The sequence below is a fragment of the Poecile atricapillus genome, chromosome 12, assembly GCF_030490865.1.
Source record: "Poecile atricapillus isolate bPoeAtr1 chromosome 12, bPoeAtr1.hap1, whole genome shotgun sequence".
Taxonomy (NCBI): Eukaryota; Metazoa; Chordata; class Aves; order Passeriformes; family Paridae; genus Poecile; species Poecile atricapillus.
In genome coordinates, this window is record NC_081260.1 from 3,439,274 (window position 1) to 3,458,025 (window position 18,752).

The window sequence follows — 18,752 nt, forward strand, 5'->3', positions numbered from 1 at the left end:
CCGGGCCGGGACTGAGGGACCTGAGGCGGGGAGAGCCCGGGAGCGGCGAAAGTGGGACTGAGGAAACTGGGACTGGGGAAACTGGGACTGGGGAAACTGGGACTGGGGAAACTGGGATTGGGGGGAAACTGGGACTGGGGGGAAACTGGGACTGGGGGGAAACTGGGACTAGGGAAACTGGGATTGGGGGGAGACAGGGCTGGGGGAGACTTGGAATGGGGGGGAGACATCGGTCACTCCTTAGGCCCAAAGGTCACCTGCTCCAGGTGCTTCAGAGCATCGCTTGTCTGGAAAACAGGAGAAAAAACAGGTGAAGAACCTCCATGACAGAACTGGAAGAACAGTTTTGTTCCCTTCTGTTTTCTCAAGAAGACAATTTTCAAGTAAATTCATGCTGTTAATAAGACGTATTCACATTTAACAATAAACCATATTGGTGGTGGCGTACCACTAACGAGCTGGGAATGCTCCTGTGGTTCCCTCCATCAATTAAAGGCACAAAGATTCCCCTTGTCAGAAAGGGGGATTTTTCAGAAAGCCATGGGATTTTTGGCACTTGAACAATTCTGGTATAGGGTGGAGATCCTCCATGCCCTCAGATACAAACGTGTGTGTGCAGATGCTAAACATTTCCTGGCACGTATTCCCATAGCTACCATGGCTTGGTCCTCAAGAAAGAAAAAACATTTACTTGCAGTTGAATCACGTAGTTTTGGGTCCATTCCACTGAAAGTGAACAGTCATATATATATATATATTTTGTAATTACATAGTTAAAAACTGTGATATGAGGTTCTTTATTTTTGCTATTATTTAAAACAAAACGGAAACGACTGTGGAAAATAGAATTATAGAATCATTAAGGATGGAAAAGACCTCGAGGATCACCAACCAACAGCACTGTCACCATGCTCACCACTAAGCCATGTCCTCAGCTGCCATATCCATGTGTTTTTTGGACAATTCCAGGGATGGAGACTTCACCACCTACCTCCAAGCCTGTTCCAGTGCTTGACAACCCTTCCCACAGAAAAGTGTGTGAGAGAATCCTGTTAAGTTTAAAGACAGAGGAAGGAAATAATTCCAAAATTATTGTTGTTATTCAAAACTCCTTTTGTTTTTGATAGGAACATTAGATTGCATAAATGGTTCTAATCAAGGCACCTTTCCCATCCCAGCAATTGCAGTTTGATTTTTCCCTCGCTGCAGTTGTGAGAGTACAATGCGCTTAATGCAGTCCTAACTTGCCACCTCGTGGCATTTCTGTGAATTACCAGAGTTCCGTTTCTTTAAATCAGTTTAGGATTATGTTCATTTCCTTAGGAGAGGGTTCTTGTTTGCCCATTCACCCTCGAAGCCAGGGAAAACCAGCTGGGCACTGTTCTGCAGCCTGGAGTCGCAGAGATGTCACAGTGGTTGAACCAGGCACTGTGTGGCTGCCAGGAGATAAAACAGGGATACCAGACACAACAGCATCTATTGATTTTTAATTAGTTATTTTCACTTAGCAATTGTATAGAATATTAATTTGTTTTTAGAGCAATGCTTATGTTTTCATGTTGGGATATGTTGGGATATTTTGGATTGCTTTATCTTTACAGGTAGCAGGAACATGAAATTGCAGAGAAGAAAAATCCCATAGGATCACCTACTGTTGTCCTTGTTCCTGCTTAGCATAAAAGTGCAAATTTAAATCTTCTTATTAAATATGTGTAGCTCAACAGACTTTTGCTTTTTCAGTAATATTCCAATTGCTGTTATTGAGATGGAGCGGGCTTCTGCTGTGTTTATATTGTTTAGTAACAATTAGAACTATGCTGCTTTCTTTCAACTGTTTATTAACATGTTTGGGTTTGTTTTTCTTTGTGAGAAAGCAGACAATATGCCAGCAGGAGTTTTTAAACAAGTTTTTTTTCACTTGAATATAGAGATAGAATTTTTATCAGATAATCTTTCACTAGCACAGAAAGTTAAGAGCTTGTAGAGCTTCCAGAGGGAATGATGGCTTAGAACAGCTTCTTTCCTGTGGAGGGGCCTAAATGCTGATCTATCAGTGCTGGAAGTAATCTGGATCTTCATTATTTTGCTTCTCATCTTCCTCCTCTCCTGTTTCCCCTCCAAAACAAAACACTGACCCTCACAAGCTTTGTTTGAAGAGATTAACACATTCAAACACAATATTAATACCGGTGATAAGGAAATAATTAATTGCCTGTGTTTGCCTGCCTGCTAGGGTAAGGCTGCCGTGTAAATAAGTTGAGCCAGCAGAACTCCAGTCAAACTGCTGGAAGCAGTGGACTGATCCCCGTTGGATTCACTGCTCTCCAGATGAGACCAGTAATTACACAGCTCATCACTGATTGCCTTTTCTCCTGCTGCTAATTGTTACTTCTTGGTTAGCTGAGTACTTAATAGAGAGGAAGAACATCGTGTTGTATTGTATCCTTTTCGATTTTTTTTTTCTTGTAATTTCTGTTCTTTTCCATTTTGGAAAAGGAAGAGCTGGCTACTGCAGTGAGAGTCCTTTTCTATTTCTTTTTTTTTAATTGAATGAATTGAAACACAACTGTTAAAAATTTTGATTAATATTCCAGTCTTATGCTGCAGAAATAATACTGGGTTTTTTCTTTTTAAGATTAAAGGGAAAATTCCAGGGATTTTCTGGCTATCAAGGAATTACAGAATCATAGAATATCCTGAGTTGGATGGGACCCACAAGGAGCATCGATATCGAACTCCTGGCTGGCCTTAGAGTTTTCCTGTAACCACAGAATGGGACCACAAGAGGTCAACAGCGACCTGTAATGACTGATACCCCTTCTTTCTATAGATTAAACACCTAATCAGACTAGATTTTCTAATTATTTTAGAAAAGATCTTCTATTGTTTATAGAAATAAACATAAGATTGTTAACAATCTCTTTTTCTAATGACATTTGAAGGGTGATGACCTGGTGCTCATTAATTAATCTCTTTGCCTTTATACAGAAAGGAAGTATTCAAAAACTAAGTAAATTGTCTAGAAATTTATGTTTTCCAGAGATCATGATTGGTTTTGTTTGTATAATAATCAAATAGGCCTACATTCACTGTGTGAAATTTGTCACCATGGCCATTAATGTGCAAATTTATTTCTATATTTATATACATATAAAAAAATATTTCACTGAGATGTTAAAGTGGCACACTGACTTCCTCCTTAAAGCTTGTTGTGTAGGGTTAAGACTTACCAGCTGATCACTCTCTGACAACTTTTATTGTATTGTTTGAGTTGATAGAAAGGAAGCATCTACACACCCCCAGCATTTACTTTATTGGCACCTAAACTTCAGTCTGTGCAGATGGAAAATGCATTTTTTCCCCCACAACTCCTTGTTTTTATCATGTCTCGTAATCGCTTTCTCCTTTAACCATTAGATGAAGACCTCAGAATTAGCTGTTCTCCAGGATGAAGAGGCTGAATGAGGGTAACACTCCAAGCTTTTTAATGAACACCAGTTGTGTTTCTTTCTCATCCATAGAATCAGAGAATGGTTTGGGAAGGGATATTAAAGCTCATCCAGTTCCATCTTCCACTATCCCAGGTTGCTCCAAGCCCCATCCAACCCAGCCTTGGACAATTCCAGGGATGGGGCAGCTACAGCTTCTCTGGAAAACATTATAATAGCAAAAACAAAACAAAAAACCGTCTTGCAATACTTTCCACCTGAATGACACAAGTGTGGTAGTATAATATTAATATTAATAATAGTAATAGTAATAATAATAATAATAATAATAATAATAATAATAATAATAATAATAACTGGTGTAACAAGGAATTGTTGTTGCATATTTGCTCCTTTTGCATCCACAGGTAATTCAGCAAGTTCCCCTTAAGTTTTGAAAAGGAAAACATTTTCATGTATGTGCTTTCAGAAGCTTTTAAAACAGGAGATGCCTTGAATAGAGAGAGTTCAATTAAAAGAAGTAATTTCAGAATATAATTGATAATTTTTAAGTAAATGTGGCCTTGTAACAGAATGCAGATGGCAAACCCACTCTGCAGCCGACCCCGGGCTGTGATGGAGAAACAAGCAGGAGGTGCAATACATTCTATTAATTATTTTCACTGCTACAGTTGTTTGCTATATAATACAGGTCAACAGGGGTTAGCCTGAAGCTTCTCCTAATATATTAGTAAATAAATTTGAACAGATTTTAATTTGCTAATGGAAAGGTCTGAGCCAGTTGCAAATAAGAGTGGAGCTACTTTTTCTTGCTCATTGCTATGCAACATGGCTGCTGCCAGCCATTCATACAAAATGTTACATTTCCATAAAGCACAATGTAATCCGTCACAGAGAAAAGGGGAAAAAACCCACAAAAAATAACAACAACAACAACAAAAACCCCAATTCTGTAAACTATATTAAAGATAATTGTGTATCATGGAGAAATCATCCTTATGGAGCTCGTAGAATGTTGAACACCTGCCCTTGCAGGATTGCCAAAACATCCAGCATGGAATCTTTGTAATACTTACATGTTTCAGGGAGAAATAAAAATAAGTTATGCTATTCCCAAGGAGTATAAACAAGAGTGAGTCTTTTCCCACATCCCCTAATGATTTCTCACTCCTGTTCCAGCTTACAGTTTCCAGTGCTGCATGTCCACACAAATGTAACACAGCACGAGATGCATCAGCTGCTTGTTTCTCACCTCTCTTTCTGCTCGTAATAGCAATCCCTAGGGTGGGCTTGTTTTTTTTTCTTTTTCCTTTGTAAATATTTATAAACATTCTTGTTTTACAGATGCAGGAACAGAGGCATCCAGGTCTGTGTCTTGCCCAGATCTAGACTGGAACTGGGAAGAGAGGCAGTTTCCAAGCCTTGTAGCACTGCGTGGTTTTCCTGCCTCCTTTTTTACACTGCGGAGATCATGAGCACCTTGAAGCAGTGGCAGCTGATCCCAGGTACAGCCAGTGCACTGCTGGCAGGTGTTTTAGCCCAGCAATGCCACCCCCTTGCTTCCTTTTGCTGGTTCTTCAGCCTCAACATTCCTTAGATTACACCATGAAACTTCCCTCATGTGCATCAAGAATTTGATTACTTTAACATCTCCCTCTCTGCTAAGTTTTCCAGCTTGGGTTGCCCAATTCACTCTTTCCATGATAAACAATAAATATGAATGCTGGGGTGATTAGAAAAACTGCTGCCACTGATGTATTCTTCAAACAGGCTTCTACTGGGGAGAAGGGAAGGGTTGATGCAAACAAGCATTTGAAGGCTCATGCAAAGAGCGATCACAAGTTGAAATGTCTGTCCTTAAACTCTGTTTGCCTTATCTGTGCACAGAATGTTTGTCAGCATCAACACATCCCCAGGTTTAAAATCCTTCTTGGTTTTCAGTCCTGCTTTTTTGTGGGCTGGGGTTCTGTGCTCGGGTTTGGTTTTAATGACCTCCTGGTTTTAAATATTCTACCTGTTTGGGTTGCTCAGATGCATGAGGTGACAGGAAAGGCTGTTAATATTTAAACCTTTGTCATTTTCAGCTCTTCTTCTCTCTTTTGTGATGAAAGAAGTGGCACTCGATTTTAAAACGGACACAAATTAAGAAGCATCTAAGGATTAGTCCCTTAATTACAATAATCCTTAAAGGATTATTCAGAGATTGGCCCTTACTAAAGTTTTAAACTTAGCCATGCATTTTAAATCAGGAGCAGACTGATCTGTGGCCCAGCAACAAAAGAGAGGGTTCAGCCTTGAGCATGCTTGCATAAATATATTTAGGTTGAGAAAATAGTCTACAATACAGCTACTGATGCAGGTCCTGTTTGTTACTGCTCAGCTGCTTGCCCAGCGAGTCTCACGGCATTTTACCACTTTTCAGTAATTCTGTGTCCTGTTCCTGAAAAAAAACAACCAGAAAGGGGAGCTCCCTGGCTGGTGTGAGTTTTCAGGTAAATTCCTGTCTACATCCCTCAGCCTTGAGTGAGCACACAGTGGGTAAAATCCTCAGGTTTTTTCTGGTCATGTGGATTCCTACATCCAGAGGTTTCAGCTGCTTCCTTCTCTAAAGCAAAAGTTAAAATATCTCGAAAGCCTTCTAAATGGCAGGGATAATTTCACTGGCTGTCCCTGCAAGAAACATTTACAGAACTTTCATAAACAATGTACATGATTAATTAAGATTCCAGAAGCTCAACTATGAATATTTTCATATTTTGGCCTGATATTGTAAACAACTCTAATTTAACTGTTTCAGGGAAAGAGACAAGGAGGGAGGAAGGAAAGGAAAGAAGGAGGGGCAGAAGGTAAATTACCTTCTACTTTTTTCCTAAATTGTTGTGTAACCCTCAAGCTTTAACTTGGCTCCTTCCAGAAGCAGCCAGAACTACTGCCAAGTGGCTGAGAGGAAAAGTCAAATGAAGAATGTTTATACATAATTCCATCCATTTTGGCCCAATGAACAAATAGTAAAATAATTAATAGCAGAGAATTTTCCTGCGCTCATTTCCACCCAGGAATGTCTTTGCCTCTGAAGGAAATTATGCTGTGCCTTTGTAGCTGCTGAATACAGCTCCTCTTATTATAGAGCAGCTTAACCTGCAGGCTGTGTATCTACAATTTTAATAACTTCATTGTGCAGGAGCAGTGTGTATTTTAGAGGACTTCCTATTTCCATTTCTCTGCAGCATTTATGGGCAAAGCAGTGCACAGAAAGACACCTTAAAGTTCCTAAAGTGTCATTTTTGTGGCTCAGCTCAATAAAAAAATCCTGTGAAAATTAAACACCAACAGGTATTGAGAGGAGAAAAAAATTAATTTCAAAACTATGTGAAGTATTATAAATTATGGTGTTAAAAAATGATCCTGAGAGCTGTATCTCCCATGGAAACAAATCATTGTATGATCAGAAGTTTTTTATCACTGGGCTTGTTAAATTCTAAACACTGTGCCCCTGCTCTCATTCTGCTCCAGTCTTGATCTGTTCCCTTCTGCTTTGATTCTCTCTTTTGAAAGCTCACATGAAGAGGTTAAAAGCCAAAGATAGCAATAAAAATTAAACCACACAAAATCGACACAGCCAAAACTCAAGAATTTAGGTTTTTAACTATATTAATGTTTTATTGCATCTTAGTCAATGGCTGAATATTTTAAGGGTAGAAACAGTTCATTTGAATATGTCTAATGGCAAAGGCAACACACTGAAAACTTTTTCCTGCATTATTCCACAATAAATACTGACTAGAAATAAAGTGATAAAACAGTGAAGTAATTTTTGTGAATATATCAGAATTTACTAATTTTTTTTGGCTAGTACACAGCATAATAAAGCATTTTATGTGGGGTGGTAAAGGAATTACCTTTACTTACATTGCCCAAATCTTAAGAATGAAAGCAGTTGCTTTGGTAATGAGCTTAAAGAAAGTTCTTTTGAAAATTAGTTACACATGTCAGCTCCTTATTTAGGATAAGATTCCAGTCATTGATACTTGAGATTAAGGAAAAATAATCCACACATCCACCAGGAAATCTGCATTCTAGGGAGCATTTCCCTTACATGCTGCAGGAATTTGGAGGAAGTCTGTGGGAAAGGCAATAAGCTCTTGAATGCAAAACTAATTTTAAATGTCTTTGAAAGCAAAATGATACAATGCCTATGGCTTTTAGTGCATTTTTGTGTGTATGTAAAAAATTAGTTGCATTTATCTTTTCCTCATATAATCGAAGAAAAATACAATCTTTAGGCAACCTCGCATTGTTTTCAAAATCAGATTGTGATAATATCTCTTATTGTGGAAATCCTTGCTTTCTATAGCCAACCGAGGGGTATTCAAATCAAGTTAAAATGTATTTACTATGATTTTTTTTTTTAAAAATTATTACTTGAAACACAATTTTTTTTCTTTTTTTTTATATGTTTACCTGAAATATATTACTTCATTTTAAGGAAAATATATTGTGGGGTCAATTTAAAACAATTAAAATTAGCAGGTTTGTTTTTTTTTTTTAAATCAAGCCTTTTTATATAAGAGGTGTTTTTACACAAAAAATACATTTATGGGTATAATTTTGAGAGCTTTCCTTCACTACCCAGTTGTTAACAACAGATTTTGGGTTTGTCTGTCCGTCCATTTTCTGCAGAAATGTTTTTAGAAGCAAGGTAGAGCCAGCAGTGCTCTGGGACCACATCCCTCAATGAATAGTGTGGAAAGGCAGCAGTGATTTTAGGATTTGCCCCAACCACCTCCTCTTGGATTAAATGGAGATTTGCATTTAAGGCTTATTTATGAGCTGTAAGTCAGCTGTTTCTGTGCACAGGTTGCAATAATTATTATGAACAAGGAGTTCCAATAGAGGTAGAAAGTCTACTGACATTTCCAGTGTGAAAGGTGGGAAATCCTGGCTGTCTGTAAAAGATGGAAGTGATGGTGAGAGATGGAAATGATGCCTGGGCTCCTGGAGATGGTGTGGGCTTTTTACATGAGTTGTCCTCATCAATGAAAGTCTGAAAACGCGGAACATCTGAGAATTCTGCCCCTGTGTGAGATTTGTCTGAGCTCTGGGAGTCAGAAGTGAACTGAGCGCTTTTGCCTGCCCCTCTCCACCTCTCCAGGCAGCACAGAACCCCAGAACAGCTGGGCTTGGAAGGGACCCCTGGAGATGGTCCAGACTGACCCCATCCCCCAACCAGGGCAGGGTCACCCAGAGCAGGTGACACAGGGACACATCCAGGTGGGATTTGGATGAATCCAGAGATGCCACAGCTCCCTGGGCAGCTGTTCAAGTGCTCTGGCATCCTCCATGGAAAGCTCATCCTCATGCTGAGGTGGAGCTTCTTGTGTTTTATTTATAAACTTACACCTTGTTCTGTTGCTGAGCACCACTGAAAAGAGTCTGGCACCATCCCCTGACACTCCTTGGAGATATTTATGTGAATTAATGACATCCTTTCTCAATCTTCTCTAGACTGAACAGCTCCCTCAGTACACTTTGGATTTATTTCTTGAGGAATTCAGGCTAAACCCAAGACAGCAGGTAGTGGATAAAACCATGAATTACCAATTTCCAAACAACTAAAGAAATGTCTGTTATCAGACAACCACTTTGAAACACTGGGGGAGCAATATTTAGTGGCTCTGCTAAGTGCCTGTCTCTTTCCTGGGTATGGCACCGCTTTGGGAAATGGAGAAAAGCTTTATTTCCTGCTTTGCCACGTGGCTCCTGACAAATCCCATTCCCTCCTCCTGCCAGTGCTCCTACTTTTTGTTTGTGTCCCACAGTCCTCACAGCAGAAACTTTCTCCTACTGCTTGGTTGTGCAGCATTCATCACCATAGGATTTTGACTTTGGCAGGAAAATATTTTAAAAAATATAATGTAGTACTAGTAATAAAAGGAAATAATATGGAATACATCACTCCTCAGGACAAGAATAAGAGGTTACTACAAATTCACTGCATTCAGTTTTGAATGTCCTTTGCAAATTGACAGAATACAAATAACGTTTTCCCTGCGCTCCCTGACCTATTTTCTAATCTGCTTCTGCTTTCAGAAAAGACATAATAACTGTCTTATTTTTACTCACCTTTCTGACCTTGATTCATCTGTGCTATTCCTTTTGTCCTCATCAAATCAGCTTTAGCATTGAGAATGGCTCTTTAAAGAGAGGACATGTCCTGCATGTGTTGCTTTTTTCATTCCAGGCTCTGTGTGTGTGCGTCTTCATCACCTTATTTACTAGAACAATTAATTACTTTGTTTTTGTCAGCTGACAGCAGAAATATCCGTGTCAGTATTCATAGGATTGATATCCTTTAATGCCTCTCTTAATTTTCACTGTGGCTCTTAATTGTCACCAGGCTACTTCAGCTCTTTGTTGGAAGATCATTTACTCTGATGAACACTTCATTATTTCCCAGCACCATCCTAAAAATTCTGTGTCAGTTTATCCTAAAATTTAACCAATGATCCAGGAATGTCCATAAGATACCTTGGATGTTATGGGGGCAAATGCCATGAGATGATTCCCAGGATGAGCACCAGTGATAAAAGTTGGACTGGTTTTGTGCAACAGGAAGATGAATATTTTATTTCAGTATTCAAATCCTGAATTTCAAGTTTTCTTGGCATTCTGTCCCACCATTTGTTAGGAGTTTTTTTTGTTTGGTTTGGGTTTTTGTTTGTTTGTTTCTATGCTGGTTTTTTTTTTTTTAATTTAAGTATTTTAAAATTTGCTCAATGAAAATAAACAAAAACCTGGGATGATGCCCCAGTGTGACCTCAGTGCAAAAGATTGAAGAGAAACAAGAGTTAATACTTATTCTTGTGGCATTCTGAGCAGGCTGGGCATATTTTAAAGAAATTTTTATGTGGCTTTCACAGTTTTAAAGGGATTCTCAACTCACAGCCATCTTCTGAAACCTCTGCTAAGAGAGCAAGTGGACCTAGTGCAAGATTTTCACTATTTGAGTGTTTAGGTACAGGAGCTGTTGCAGATTGAAAACACTGGGGAGTAACCAAGGGGAAATTTCCCAGTATTCAAAGGAGAGTTGAGAAAAATTGAAGAAATATCACCAAACATCTGCCCCAGATGTGATGCCATATATCACACCTAGGTGGGGCACTCTAAATTTAAAATTATTTCTGTGAGCAAAAATGTCAGGGTTTTGGTGCTGGCTTCCCTCTCTCTGCTCAGTCTTTATTAGACCTGCTGCTGCCCGTGTTATCTTCAAGTGGAAAGTTAAAGGGGACTAATACATAATCCACAAAACCTCTGCACACCGTTTCAGAAGGTAGGGCCATCAAAAAGTTCATGCTAAGTAGACTGCTCCATTCAGCAACAAAGTGACATAAAGCACCCACTATTCATTCCACAGAACACTCAAGACAGGGGGCAAAAGTGCTCCAGAAAAGCAGGTTTTGCTGCAAGCAGCTATAGACACATTTTTCATTTCATCTTTCACCCAAACCTTTATCACCAGGGCGAGTACTATTCAACTGTTATAGGAGATTGGCTCTCTCCTGATAATGTTTTTTCAGCCTGTTTGCTGATGTCAAGAACACTGAGCTGCTGTATCTCTATTGCACCTTTACAGAGGTGAAAAAGAATAAAGGCTTGGAGTCAGCCCTTTGGAGTCAGCCCTTTCTGATTAAAAAAAAACAAAACCAACAACCCAAGACATACACATTTAAAGAATCTTTTATTCCAAAGTGAACTGTGCTATATTAGTTAGTGTAGATTCATCAACTCAGGTCTTCCCTTATTTAAAGGGGGAATTTTATTTGACTTGTCTCTGCTAAATCAAGTAAAGGCAAGAAATTACAAAAGGCTCAGGGTTTCAGGGAGTTTTTGCTTTTAAACTGATAATGGTTATCATCACCAGGGAATAGAAACTGCACCAAAGTAGAATGAAAAGAAATTATCTGACATGTCATTATGTGCATCCAGTCATCCAAAAACTTAGGAGCTGTGAGTGGTTCTGGCAAAACCAGTATTGTAAGCTCTGCCCTGGAACAGCCCATAAAGCAAGCAGAAGTCAGCTGTGGTCCTTTGGAATGTTTTATTCAACAGCAGACCCTTCCCACTGCTCCTTTTCTCCAATGGACACGGATACCCTTTCTCCATGGCAGAGGGAAGTGGGGGCTGTGCCAACACTGCCATTCTCCAGGTTTATATCTGCCTGAGGCAGCACGAGCTGCTTTGCTGGAATAGTTATTCCCTTTCTCTGGTTTTACCCTGAGCCTTCCATATTCTCTTAAAATGGAACAACAACCATGAAAGAATTCCCATTTCAAAAGCAGAAGTCAAGAAGGAGAGCTCTGGGAAAGGAGTCATCAAGGCAGCTGGATGGATATCATATTTTTAAAAAATTATTTTTCCCATTTACTCCTTTAAAAAAAAATTAAATAAATATAAAATTTGGGTGAGAGCCCGTGCAATCCTTGAGCTGCCTCTGCTGTCCCTATTCCCTCAGCCCCGGGTCAGCAGCGCTGGAAAATGCCCTCCCTCGTTAGGGGCCAGGAGAAAAGCGGGTGTTGCCGGTTCTAATGGACAGGTGCTCGGGCACAAAACCCCGGCTGCCAATCGGCCCTAATTAGCACCTTTCTGAGCAGCCTCCCCGGAGAGGCGCAGAATGAGCGGCTGGGAGCGAGCCCCAGCCCGGCTCAGCGCTGGAGGTGAGCCCTGCAGGTCAAGGTTGAGGGGCAGCCTCAGGAAGCTTCGCCTGGGCTCCATGAATAGAGAACTTCAGTCCCCGGGATTGTCAATCTGGCACCTTTCAAAAGCACTAAATTCACTTAATTAACAGGCAAGGGGAAAAAAAAAAAAAAAAAATAGCCTTCCCTAGCAACTCTTGCATCAAATGGCACTTATGTTACCTTATATTCTGAGCACCTAACCCTATTAGCATGGCATTGTGTGCTCCTCTTGGAGTGCCTTTATGGACACACCAATCTTAACATGCACACTGATGTAATACAGGGAGATTTAGCAGCATTTTCAATTAAATTGACATTACCGTGGCTCTTTTTCTTTTTTTTTTTTTAAGTATTTTCTGTTATCTGTTATACACCCTTAATTTCACACAGGAGCGTTTTCCCCCGTATTAATATTCCTTTCTTTTTCCGTGCAGTTAAATCACTTTCTCCATTGAATTTCATGCTTTCCCTGGTCATTTTGTCCCTTTCCTTCCTCTTTTTTTCCCCCCCTTTTTTTTTTTCTTTTTTCTTCTGTTGGCCCAAGGCAACACTTTGCATTGCTGTGTTCTCATGAGGGATCCGTTTATTGTCTGCTGGGTCCACAAAACAGCACAAAAATATATTTTTTCCATCATTTTCCTTCCAAAGAGATGCAGGATATACTAATTTGTACAACAACACAATATGGAGATAATAATTACCCATTTTTGCCCTGTTCTGAGTGTGATTATTCACAGTTGTGTAATTCTTAGGGCTACAGGCACGAAGGAGTCTGCACTTCACAAATTTGTTTTAACAGTAGATAACTGGAGTTTTGCCAGTATAAAACTCAGAAATCTCTTAATAGAGTCTCTTAATACTGTTATAAACACCTGTATTTATTCCAGTAGGTGATGTTTTTCAGTGCTGATGTGTTTACTCTTCAGGTTGGAGTAGACGATTACGCTCTAAATTAGCTATCAGTGAATAACCAAGTTATACTTGGCAATTTTTTTTTTTTTTTTTGTCCCATTTGGTCCTTTTACATTTCCATTTTTTCTTCTCCTTCCTAGAGCTCTCTCTGTTCTGTGTCTCTTCCTGTAGATGCCAATCTTGAAAGGACATTCTCAGCTCTGAAGGTTTTAGGTGAAAAGTATTCTGAATAGAAAAAGTATTATCAGATGGTGCTTTCTGAGCAATGGCAGCTGTTAGAGGTTTTCCCTCAAGAAAACAAGGTTATCCTCCAGATATCTAATGAATTATCTTAAAGATAATTCAGGGGGACAGGGCAGTACTTTTCTTGGCGGAACTGCTTGCTTTTGTGGCCAAAAAAACAACTTGTTTTTTACAATTACCCTTATTAATCCAGCTTTAAGGTAATGAGGTGTTGTTCAGAGTGGGCACTACCTCACAGTAACTAACACACATCAGATAAAAATACAGTCAATATAAAATACACTGATTTTACTCTATAATAAACTAAAGTATGGCAGTATTGGCCCTCAGTGAGTCAACCTGGGGACTGGCTGGACCTAATTAACTCCTGATCTTTTTCTCTTTTATTAATTGTCTTCCTTTTAATTTTTCATTAATTAACCTGGTATAACATTCCAGGTAATTTTTAAGCAATGAAGAATGCTGTCAAACCATAGGAATGTATTGATTTTAACACCAGAGGGACAATACAAAGTACATAATCGTGTTGTAAATTACTTTGTGAAATACTTGCTAAGCGAATTTTAATTAGTGAATCATTCCTGGTCCAGGATTGCAAGGCTGCTTTTGGATGGCATTTTGTCATTATTTTTATTCAGTGAATGGCCAGCAAGAATTCTTTCTGAAATCTGCCTTGCCTACCCACTTTTGTAGCAATATATCAGCAATATAATTTATGTCACAAGGAACATGGAAGAGGGTTTCCTGGAATCCTTTATGTTTGTTAATCCATCAATGCTCCAGGAAAAACCAGTTCCTTGTGCCTGAGTCCCACTGAACCCCCCTCTCCTGGGGGTTTACTCTTCAGGTTGGAGTAGATGATTATGCTCTAAATTAGCTATCAGTGAATAATCAAGTTATACTTGGCAATTTTGTTTGTTTTTTTTTTTTTTTGGTCCTAAAACATCCTTTTCCATCTCCATTTTCCTTCTCCTTCCTAGAGCTCTCTCTGTTCTGCATCTCCTCCTGTAGATGAAAATCTGGGAGGGACATTCTCAGCTCTGAAAGCTTTAGGTGAAAACGATTCTAAACATAAAATTATTATCAGATAGAGCAGGATTGACCCGTTCAGGGTCACACCCAGGTCCCCACCCCTGTGTTATCGGTTTTGTCGGCTCTGTTATCCTCCATCACAACATTTACATTTGTGAGGGGATGGGCAGTGAGCTCTGGGCAGGTTTCCAGGATTCCCTGGGATCAGGACACATTTCCAGGGCAGGCAGGAGTCCCCCATCCTGCCCAGCACTAGGGAGGCATGCATGCCCTGGGGCAGCAGCGGATTTCCTGCTCACACCCTCCCAGGCGCTTGGAAAGTAAATCTTTCTCTTCTAAGATCTTTTTTCAACAAGCCCTTTTTTACCTTATCTTCAGTTTCTCTGAGACTTTTCCTCTCAATCCTCCGTGTTTCTGTTATTCATTGTTCATGTTGCATTCAAAGCTGACCTGGTCCAAACCTCCACTCTTACTTCCAGTTACCTTTGGCATCCTTCTGCTTTCTTCTCTCCTCAGTTCATCCTACTGGATAAAAGCACCACAATTTAAAGAAATAAAAGACAGTGTTCTGTCAAAGACAACACTATGGTTACCTTAAAGAATACTGTGATTTTAAACCAGAAAATAATTCAATTTAATAATTTAACACATTTAAACTGAGCATCTGATGGAATGTCACCAAAAGTCTCCAAATGTGTAATTAGGCAAAGAATAGGGAGGGGGAAAAAAGCACTTTGATGACATGTATGGATGAAAATTAATGAATAAAACCAAGAAAAGTGGGTAGAGATTAAATTTTATGTCCAAGAGCTGGACTGGAAGTGTGTTGGTAGAAAAACTGGGGGTTTTCTGGTAGATATTTCAAAACATCACCAACTGCTTAAGCATCTGTGAAAAAACAAGACCCGAGGTGCAACTACATCAGAGATATTCTGTATCTCTTGTTTTAGGCTATTTTCTAAATTGTGTTTCTATGAGACTGAGAGCAATCTGGGCTCAATGCCATCTATTATTTTGAGCACTTTAATTTTGGTTAATATTTTCCTTTGTTAATTTTGAACTTAATTTACGCTTGCTGTAATCCTGGGACTCCAAAAGATAAATAATGTCATAATTAAACAAAGATGAACAGAGAATTCTATTCCTATACATGAAACTCATGTAAAATCATGACATGATTTTAGGAGATTGATCTCTTGGATAAAACTGGATATTGTGAGAAAACTCTTTTAGGGAGGAACATTGCAGGCCTGTTTTACCTTCCCTTACTGCCCAGGACCGGCTTCCCCATTTCTCCATTGCTCCATTCATTCCACTACTGCAACTTTGAGTAAATGGGAATAAAATTGGATGTGTACATGTTAAATCACATCTGTGCACTGCAACTGATGGAAAAGGGGGTCCTGATTTGTCTCCAGGAGAAGGATTAGCAGAGCTCGCCTTGTGCACGTGGCTTCAAATGTGATTTTCTTTTTCTTGATGGCAGAGCACTAAGTGAACGCAGTAACCGAATTTTACAACTCTGGAAATTGTTAGAACTTTTCTTTAAAGCAGGAAAGTCTAAGGGCCTTTAGATTTTAAAAGATTTTGGGAAGGGCCTGATCACCTGAAATTGCCAACAACATTGGTACTGTGGATTCCCAAGAAATGAGATTTTTATGCCTACTGTGGGCTTCTTTTGGGCTGAAATTGGATGTATTCTTTGATAAATGGGCCCCCAAAGAAGAAACATGTACACAGTTGTGATAAACCTGCTTATTTTTAAGTCAGATTTATGAATCTGAATCCACAACTGAAAACAAGGCCATGCTGTAGGAATGAAGACAAATATTTAGCACAAAATCAGAAATGGGTTTCTGAAAATAAGAGATTGTTAAAGTTATGGTGAACGTGTACAAATTGCAAAATATCAGCAAGTCTTCTCTGCTGCAAACTGATCTAAAGCAGCTTTCCTGTTTCCCCAGCAACCTTGAGCAATGCTAGCTTGTTTCTTTGGAAGTAAATTAAATGTGACTTTCAAGTAGTTCATTATTTCAGTGGCCACAATGCCTTTTGGAAGCAAGGACTTTCGATAAATCATATTAGGATTTGCTGCACTTCTGAAGGGAGGCAGATAAAGGACTTCTGCAGAAATAGTTTTCAAATCTAGTACTTTTTTTTTTTTTTTCATTTGGAAATAACAAAAATTTCTATTGATACAGGAAAGAAAAAAAAAGAATAAAACACATTTGCTGTGTGTAAAGAAAGGTCAAATATTGTTTGGTGCTGCAGGTAGAGGTGCACAGCCCTCAGACACAGCTCCACCTCAGCTGTGGGGCTGAAACTTCTGGAAATGCTGGCACAGAACATCCACACTCAGCCCAGCCCCTCCAGTGCTCAGGACTTGGCATCCCGAGAAATCTCCCAGTCTCTTCCATGAGCCAGCCTGTGTGTGTGTGCATCCGAGCTCTGACATCTCCAGGGGTCTGTAGGATGCACCAAAATGCGTCCTACAGGGTTTTTATACTGATTTTTGGTTGCTTTTGGTGGCAGTGCAGGAAGGAGGAGATGTGCAGGTGGAGCTGCCCCTCCCTGGTGCCTCTACACCAGGCTGCATTTTCCTCTCAGGGGAAAAGACAAAAACTTTTCAATTCAGTGACCACACGTTTTTTAATCTGGTTTTTTCACAGCCTTACACTGTGAGAATCTGTTGCTTTGCCTGTCCATGTGAGTTAAATCATGAATTTCCATCAATTTGTACCTGCTCGAACACAAATCCTTTCAGATTTGCTGGTGACTGAAGTTGTTTTGATTCAGGTTGGTAGGAATTCAACAGAACTTCAGGTCAATCAGTTCAGATCCAGTTTTATGATGAAATACTCAGCTTTGCTACTTTCCAGGCTGGGAGAAAAGCATTCAGCTTTGGTGCTTTATTTTAGTGGAATAGAATAAGGAAAACATTTTTGGGAGGTCAGTTTTTGGTTGTTTGGGGGTTTTTTTCCCCCAAATATATGTGTTGGCTGGGAAGAGTTTATGGTAAATATTTTTTTTTTTTAATGAAAGCAAAAATCTGTCATAGGAAAAAAAAAGTTGGTTTTGGTTTTTTGTCTTTTTTTTTTACCAACAGAAGTCTGTGTAATAAGAAACCCATTTTTCACTTAAAATCAGTGTCAAGGAAGTGAAATTATTGTCAAAGCAGTGTGGATGATGGCTGGTCCTGGCTGAGCTGATCACATTACACAAGTTATTTCAGTGCATAACATTGCCATTCAAAAGGACTTTGAAAGGAAAGAACCACAGCAGAGAATGGAGGAGCCATTAACCATGACAGGGAATACCACATCTCCCATCACCATAATTCACTTCTTCTAGGAAAAGTTTGCTGGGCTGGAGTCTTGTTCTGTGTGGTCAGAAGAGATTCTTTAATGAGAGCCATGACCATCAGTTTATTTTCCAGAGTGTGATGGGTCTAAGAAGTCATCAATCTGTAAAAGTAGAAAGTGAGAGTGCCTCCCATGTATGGATTTAATTGAGAAATGTCACAGTTATCAACATGACATTTTCTTTTCATTATCACTTACTTCTCCTTCTTAAGAAATTAATTTTTAAAAATATTGAGAAATGCTAACCAAAAAAAATAAAATTAAATAGCACATCTCAAAATCCTCAGGACCTTTGACTGGCAAATTGAGTATTTTTCAGATTATTGACGTAGGAAGATGTAAAAACGTCAAAACACCCATCCCATTTGGGAAGAAATTGTTGAAATAGGATGAAAAATGAAAGTGATGCCATTCTCCTCTTGAAAACCTTGACCTGAAGATTCTCTGAGTCTCTGATAAGGGGCAGCCCTTCAGGTGTGGGGACAATTCTTCTCCCAAAGAAAGCCACTGCCATGCACCTGGACCTTCACAAGTCCCTGAGCTTTGGGGCTGGGATTCCTGGTGGAGGTAAATCTCACCCTGGCACATGGCAGCTGAAATTCTCATGGAATTATGGAACCATTTGGCTTGGGAAGGACCTTAAAGATCCCCCAGTCCCTGCCTGGTGGGCAGGGCCACCTTCCACCAGAAGGACGTGGTGCCAAGCACTGTTCCCTGGTAAAAACCCAGCCCTGGGCTCAGTCCCTGTCCCACATGACAGCCATGGCTCACCCCGAGCCCCCCAGCCTGGCTCATTGTCCCCAGGAGTGAATATTTCTTTCCTGGTGTTCTCATAAGTGATTGCTTGTGGCATCTTCTGTCCTTATCTCGGCTGGTGCAGCCCCCTCATGAATATTCTGCCCATATGGAGGACTTTTCTCTATCATTGCCCATTAACAAGGGGGATAATCACTCATCCAGTTATCTGGAAGGCAGGAAAGGCCTTTCCTTGAGCCCTCAGTGTGAAGAATCATGGGACA